Consider the following 6754-nt stretch of genomic DNA (forward strand, 5'->3'; position numbering starts at 1 on the left):
GCCTCCTCGTGGAGACCGAAGGCCTCCCCAGGTCAGATTTTGGGCCCTGGAACACAGTGCTAACCGCTGCCTTCAAGGAGAGGTAGGCAAGGAATGTCTTCAAGTCTCGCCTGCCTCTCAGGGCCTGTTCAGCTTGAGTGGAAAATATCCACAGCCTGCCCGAACGTCCTGCCTGAGCAGCCAGTTTTACTGGAGTGTAGCAAACGCTTCCAAGTTCTCTGAGGGGAAAGAGGCCATTGCTGTGGTGTGAACGGCCTTCACTGCCACTCTTTTGGAGCACAGTGCTCTCTGGGCAGGCAGGATAGTTCCTAGAGGAGAAGCATGTGAACGGACGTCTGCCCTGGTATACTTCCTACATCCGCACATTGAGTGTATCTTTCCTATGCTCCAGGAACCAACAAGGTGCACAGAACTCCTCTTGATGGTGAGACACAAGACGCAACATTTCTTCTAGGGGGCTCGTGAGGGATGAGGCCTCTTGAGGAGTTGGACCCTCGAATTCCGCTGAAACCAGTGAGGTTGATTGCCCCGTTATGTCAGCGACACGTTGAGAGCATTTCAGGTTCATGGAACCCCGTGCAGTGCGCCATGAGAGAAGAAAATGCAGATGCTGCCTTGACAGGGTTAGATTGAATTGCCTCTGTCCCCCCTGCGAAAAATAACTTTCCCGAAGCCAGCACAGCTTCACGTCCCGAGGAACCTTTCTGCTGTGTGCTAGGATACATGAAAGGAAACCTGGGGACGCTGGGAGACTCTGAGCTGTACGTGGCTTGAAAAAGCTTCTAGACCCTTCAGGGGTCAGTGGGGCACTTCTGGAGAGTGACACAGCATGTTTCCTAATAGAAACCTAGTGTTACATTTCGGGGACTTTCTTCACAACCTTGCTCAGCCGCTTAGCTGGATGTCCTTGCCCAGAAGCGGCAGTAGCCAAGGAGTTCTTTCCCAGGAGCTCGTGAGACAGCATATCATGCAGAATCGCAGAGAAGGAGACCAGCCTTTCTGCGTGTTTTCAAAGGTTCGCTTTTCTGCCTTCGAGCCTTTGAACACAGAGATCCAGTCAGCTCCCAATGATACTTTGGAACTGTAGTATTGAAGGTCTCTCTGCCATCAGCCCCCTGCTCAGCTCCCGTCTCCTAGGTGCATTCAGTGAATTAGCATACACTCTGCAGCCTCCCGCACCATGTTGTTTAGGAACGGCACATTTCCTCTCCGTAGAGAAATCTTTTCTTGCAGCCTGCCTGGCCCGAGCTCCTATTCCTTTTCAGAACCTCAAGTTCGGCATAGCCTGAAATAACCCCTTCCCTCAAGGCCGGACACATCTCTTAAAGACTATACTCCATGGGTTCCCATTCATTACATCTTACTTCCCATGAAACACAAAGGAGTTGTAGCGTGATGGGAGGAAACACGGCCTCCTTCTCCTTCTAGGAATACCCCATTGCCCAAGGTTACGAGCCTTGTCCAGAAGCAACAGTTGCCAAGGGTTTCTTTGCTTTGAGCTCGGGAGACAGCATATCATGCAGAACCGCAGAGAAGGAGACCAGCCTTTCTGCGGGTTTTCAGAGGTTCGTTTTTCTGCCTGTGAGCCTTTGAACACAGAGGTCCAGTCAGCTCCCAATGATACTTTAGAACTGTAGTATTGAAGGTCTCTCTGCCGTCAGCCCCCTGCTCTGCTCCTGTCTCCTAGGTGCATTCAGTGAAGTAGCATAGACGCTGCAGCCTCCCGCACCATGTTGTTTAGGAACGGCACATTTCCTCTTCGTAAAGAAATCTTTTCTTGCAGCCTGCCTGGCCCGAGCTCCTATTCCTTTTCAGAACGCCGAGTTCGGCATAGCCCTGAAATGACCCCTTCCCTCAAGGCCGGACACATCTCTTAAAGACTATACTCCATGGGTCCCCTTTCATTACATCTTACCTCCCATGAAACACAAAGGAGTTGCAGCGTGATGGGAGGAAACAACGGCCTCCTTCTCCTTCTAGGAATACCCCGTTGCCCAAGGTTACGGGACTTGTCCAGAAGCAACAGTTGCCCAGGATTTCTTTGCTTTGAGCTCGTGAGACAGCATATCATGTAGGACCGCCGAGAAGGAGACCTGCCTCTCTCTGGTTTGGAAGAGGTTAGCTGTTCTACTCAGCCTTGGAGCACAAAGACCCAGCCAATTCCCAATGACAGTTTAGAAGGTTACTGGTGCAGGTCTCTCTGCGCTTAGCCCACCGTTCAGCTACAGTCTGTAAAGTGCATTCAGGGAAGAGCAAGAAAGTCTCCAACGCCCCGCATCTTGTGGGGAAAGAACAGCACATTCTCTCCTCAGTGAAGACGTCCTTTCTTGCAGACTGCCAGGCTGGGACTCCTATTCCGTCTCAGAACACCGAGTTTGGCATAGCCTTGAAATGACCCCTTCCCTCAACGCCGTACACATCTCTTCAAGAACATAAACCCTGTGTGCCCATTCGTTATCCCTCCCCGCCCTATGAAACACAGAAGAGCTGTGGCTGGATGGGAGCAAACAGTGGCCGTAGTGTCCTTCGATCAATATCCCGTTCCAAAGGCCCCCCGTGAAAATCTCTTGCTTTCGAGGGCCTAGGGCATACCAAGGGCTGCCAAACACAGCCAAAGGAGGCGAAATAAGGGAAGCAGAACTTGCTCCTGAGAAACTCGTAGATATCCTGAACCCAAAGCATGCTTCCTCGTGGAGACCGAAGGCCTCCCCAGCTCACATTTTGGGCCCTGGAACACAGTGCTAACCGCTGCCTTCAAGGAGAGGTAGGCAAGGAATGTCTTCAAGTCTCGCCTGCCTCTCAGGGCCTGTTCAGCTTGAGTGGAAAATATCCACAGCCTGCCCGAACGTCCTGCCCGAGCAGCCAGTTTTACTGGAGTGTAGCAAACGCTTCCAAGTTCTCTGAGGGGAAAGAGGCCATTGCTGTGGTGTGAACGGCCTTCACTGCCACTCTTTTGGAGCACAGTGCTCTCTGGGCAGGCAGGATAGTTCCTAGAGGAGAAGCATTCGAACAGACGTCTGCCCTGGTATACTTACTACATCCGCACATCGAGTGTATCTTTCCTATGCTCCAGGCACCAACACGGTGCACAGAACTCTTCTTGATGGCGAGACACAAGACGCAACATTTCTTCTAGGGGGCTCGTGAGGGACGAGGCCTCTTGAGGAGTTGGACCCTCGAATGCCGCTGAAACCACTGAGGTGGATTGCCCCGTATGTCAGCGACACGTTGAGAGCATTTCAGGTTCATGGAACCCCGTGCAGTGTGCCATGAGAGAAGAAAACGCAGATGCTGCCTTGACAGGGTTAGATTGAATTGCCTCTTTCCCCCTCCGAAAAATAACTTTCCCGTAGCCAGCACAGCTTCAGGTCCCGAGGAACGTTTCTGCTGTGTGCTAGGATACATGAATGGAAACCTGGGGACGCTGGGAGACTCTGAGCTGTACGCGATTTGGAAAAGCTTCTAGACCCTTCAGGGGTCAGTGGGGCACTTCTGGAGAGTGACGCAGCATGTTTCCTAATGGAAACCTAGTGTTACATTTCGGGGACTTTCTGCACAAGCGTGCTCAGCCGCTTAGCTGGATGTCCTTGCCCAGAAGCGTCAGTTGCAAAGGAGTTCTCTCCCAGGAGCTCGTGAGACAAAATATCATGCAGAACCGCAGAGAAGGAGACCAGCCTTTCTTCGTGTTTTCAGAGGTTCGCTTTTCTGCCTTTGAGCCTTTGAACACAGAGATCCAGTCCTCTCCCAATGATACTTTGGAACTGTAGTATTGAAGGTCTCTCTGCCATCAGCCCCCTGCTCAGCTCCCGTCTCCTAGGTGCATTCAGTGAATTAGCATACACTCTGCAGCCTCCCGCACCATGTTGTTTAGGAACGGCACATTTCCTCTCCATAGAGAAATCTTTTCTTGCAGCCTGCCTGGCCCGAGCTCCTATTCCTTTTCAGAACGCCAAGTTCGGCGTAGCCTGAAATGACCCCTTCCCTCAAGGCCGGACACATCTCTTAAAGTCTATACTCCATGGGTCCCCCATTCATTACATCTTACCTCCCATGAAACACAAAGGAGTTGTAGCGTGATGGGAGGAAACAAAGGCCTCCTTCTCCTTCTAGGAATACCCCTTTGCCCAAGGTTAGGGGCTTGTCCAGAAGCAACAGTTGCCCAGGATTTCTTTGCTTTGAGCTCGTGAGACAGCATATCATGTAGGACCGCCGAGAAGGAGACCTGCCTCTCTCTGTTTTGGAAGAGGTTAGCTTTTCTACTCAGCCTTGGAGCACAAAGACCCAGCCAATTCCCAATGACAGTTTAGGTTACTGGTGCAGGTCTCTCTGCGCTTAGCCCACCGTTCAGCTACAGTCTGTAAAGTGCATTCAGGGAAAGGCAAGAAAGTCTCCAACGACCCGCATCTTGTGGGGAAAGAACAGCACATACTCTCCTCAGTGAAGACGTCCTTTCTTGCAGACTGCCAGGCTGGGACTCCTATTCCGTCTCAGAACACCGAGTTTGGCATAGCGTTGAAATGACCCCTTCCCTCAACGCCGTACACATCTCTTCAAGAACATAAACCCTGTGTGCCCATTCGTTATCCCTCACCGCCCTATGAAACACAGAAGAGCTGTGGCTGGATGGGAGCAAACAGTGGCCGTAGTGTCCTTCGATCAATATCCCGTTCCAAAGGCTCCCCGTGAAAATCTCTTGCTTTCGAGGGCCTAGGGCATACCAAGGGCTGACAAACACAGCCAAAGGAGGCGAAATAAGGGAAGCAGAACTTGCTCCTGAGAAACTCGTAGATATACTGAACCCAAAGCATGCCTCCTCGTGGAGACCGAAGGCCTCCCCAGCTCAGATTTTGGGCCCTGGAACACAGTGCTAACCGCTGCCTTCAAGGAGAGGTAGGCAAGGAATGTCTTCAAGTCTCGCCTGCCTCTCAGGGCCTGTTCAGCTTGAGTGGAAAATATCCACAGCCTGCCCGAACGTCCTGCCTGAGCAGCCAGTTTTACTGGAGTGTAGCAAACGCTTCCAAGTTCTCTGAGGGGAAAGAGGCCATTGCTGTGGTGTGAACGGCCTTCACTGCCACTCTTTTGGAGCACAGTGCTCTCTGGGCAGGCAGGATAGTTCCTAGAGGAGAAGCATGTGAACGGACGTCTGCCCTGGTATACTTCCTACATCCGCACATTGAGTGTATCTTTCCTATGCTCCAGGAACCAACAAGGTGCACAGAACTCCTCTTGATGGTGAGACACAAGACGCAACATTTCTTCTAGGGGGCTCGTGAGGGATGAGGCCTCTTGAGGAGTTGGACCCTCGAATTCCACTGAAACCAGTGAGGTTGATTGCCCCGTTATGTCAGCGACACGTTGAGAGCATTTCAGGTTCATGGAACCCCGTGCAGTGCGCCATGAGAGAAGAAAACGCAGATGCTGCCTTGACAGGGTTAGATTGAATTGCCTCTGTCCCCCCTGCGAAAAATAACTTTCCCGAAGCCAGCACAGCTTCACGTCCCGAGGAACCTTTCTGCTGTGTGCTAGGATACATGAAAGGAAACCTGGGGACGCTGGGAGACTCTGAGCTGTACGTGGCTTGAAAAAGCTTCTAGACCCTTCAGGGGTCAGTGGGGCACTTCTGGAGAGTGACACAGCATGTTTCCAAAAAGAAACTTAGTGTTACATTTCGGGGACTTTCTGCACAACCTTGCTCAGCCGCTTAGCTGTATGTCCTTGCCCAGAAGCGGCACTAGCCAAGGAGTTCTTTCCCAGGAGCTCGTGAGACAGCATATCATGCAGAATCGCAGAGAAGGAGACCAGCCTTTCTGCGTGTTTTCAAAGGTTCGCTTTTCTGCCTTCGAGCCTTTGAACACAGAGATCCAGTCAGCTCCCAATGATACTTTGGAACTGTAGTATTGAAGGTCTCTCTGCCATCAGCCCCCTGCTCAGCTCCCGTCTCCTAGGTGCATTCAGTGAATTAGCATACACTCTGCAGCCTCCCGCACCATGTTGTTTAGGAACGGCACATTTCCTCTCCATAGAGAAATCTTTTCTTGCAGCCTGCCTGGCCCGAGCTCCTATTCCTTTTCAGAACGCCAAGTTCGGCGTAGCCTGAAATGACCCCTTCCCTCAAGGCCGGACACATCTCTTAAAGTCTATACTCCATGGGTCCCCCATTCATTACATCTTACCTCCCATGAAACACAAAGGAGTTGTAGCGTGATGGGAGGAAACAAAGGCCTCCTTCTCCTTCTAGGAATACCCCTTTGCCCAAGGTTAGGGGCTTGTCCAGAAGCAACAGTTGCCCAGGATTTCTTTGCTTTGAGCTCGTGAGACAGCATATCATGTAGGACCGCCGAGAAGGAGACCTGCCTCTCTCTGTTTTGGAAGAGGTTAGCTTTTCTACTCAGCCTTGGAGCACAAAGACCCAGCCAATTCCCAATGACAGTTTAGGTTACTGGTGCAGGTCTCTCTGCGCTTAGCCCACCGTTCAGCTACAGTCTGTAAAGTGCATTCAGGGAAAGGCAAGAAAGTCTCCAACGACCCGCATCTTGTGGGGAAAGAACAGCACATACTCTCCTCAGTGAAGACGTCCTTTCTTGCAGACTGCCAGGCTGGGACTCCTATTCCGTCTCAGAACACCGAGTTTGGCATAGCGTTGAAATGACCCCTTCCCTCAACGCCGTACACATCTCTTCAAGAACATAAACCCTGTGTGCCCATTCGTTATCCCTCACCGCCCTATGAAACACAGAAGAGCTGTGGCTGGATG

General features: G+C 51.7%; 1 long non-coding RNA gene across 1 annotated transcript; it reads left to right on the forward strand.

Annotated features, from left to right (window-relative positions):
- Positions 1-224: 224 nt before the first annotated feature.
- On the forward strand, positions 225-5663 carry LOC309654296. The gene is made up of 3 exons (XR_014260114.1): positions 225-304; positions 2988-3200; positions 5327-5663. It is a non-coding gene; the product is annotated as an uncharacterized lncRNA (long non-coding RNA).
- Positions 5664-6754: the final 1091 nt, after the last annotated feature.

The sequence above is a fragment of the Balaenoptera physalus genome (assembly GCF_965194825.1).
Source record: "Balaenoptera physalus genome assembly, contig: HAP1_SCAFFOLD_2513, whole genome shotgun sequence".
NCBI classification, from domain to species: Eukaryota; Metazoa; Chordata; class Mammalia; order Artiodactyla; family Balaenopteridae; genus Balaenoptera; species Balaenoptera physalus.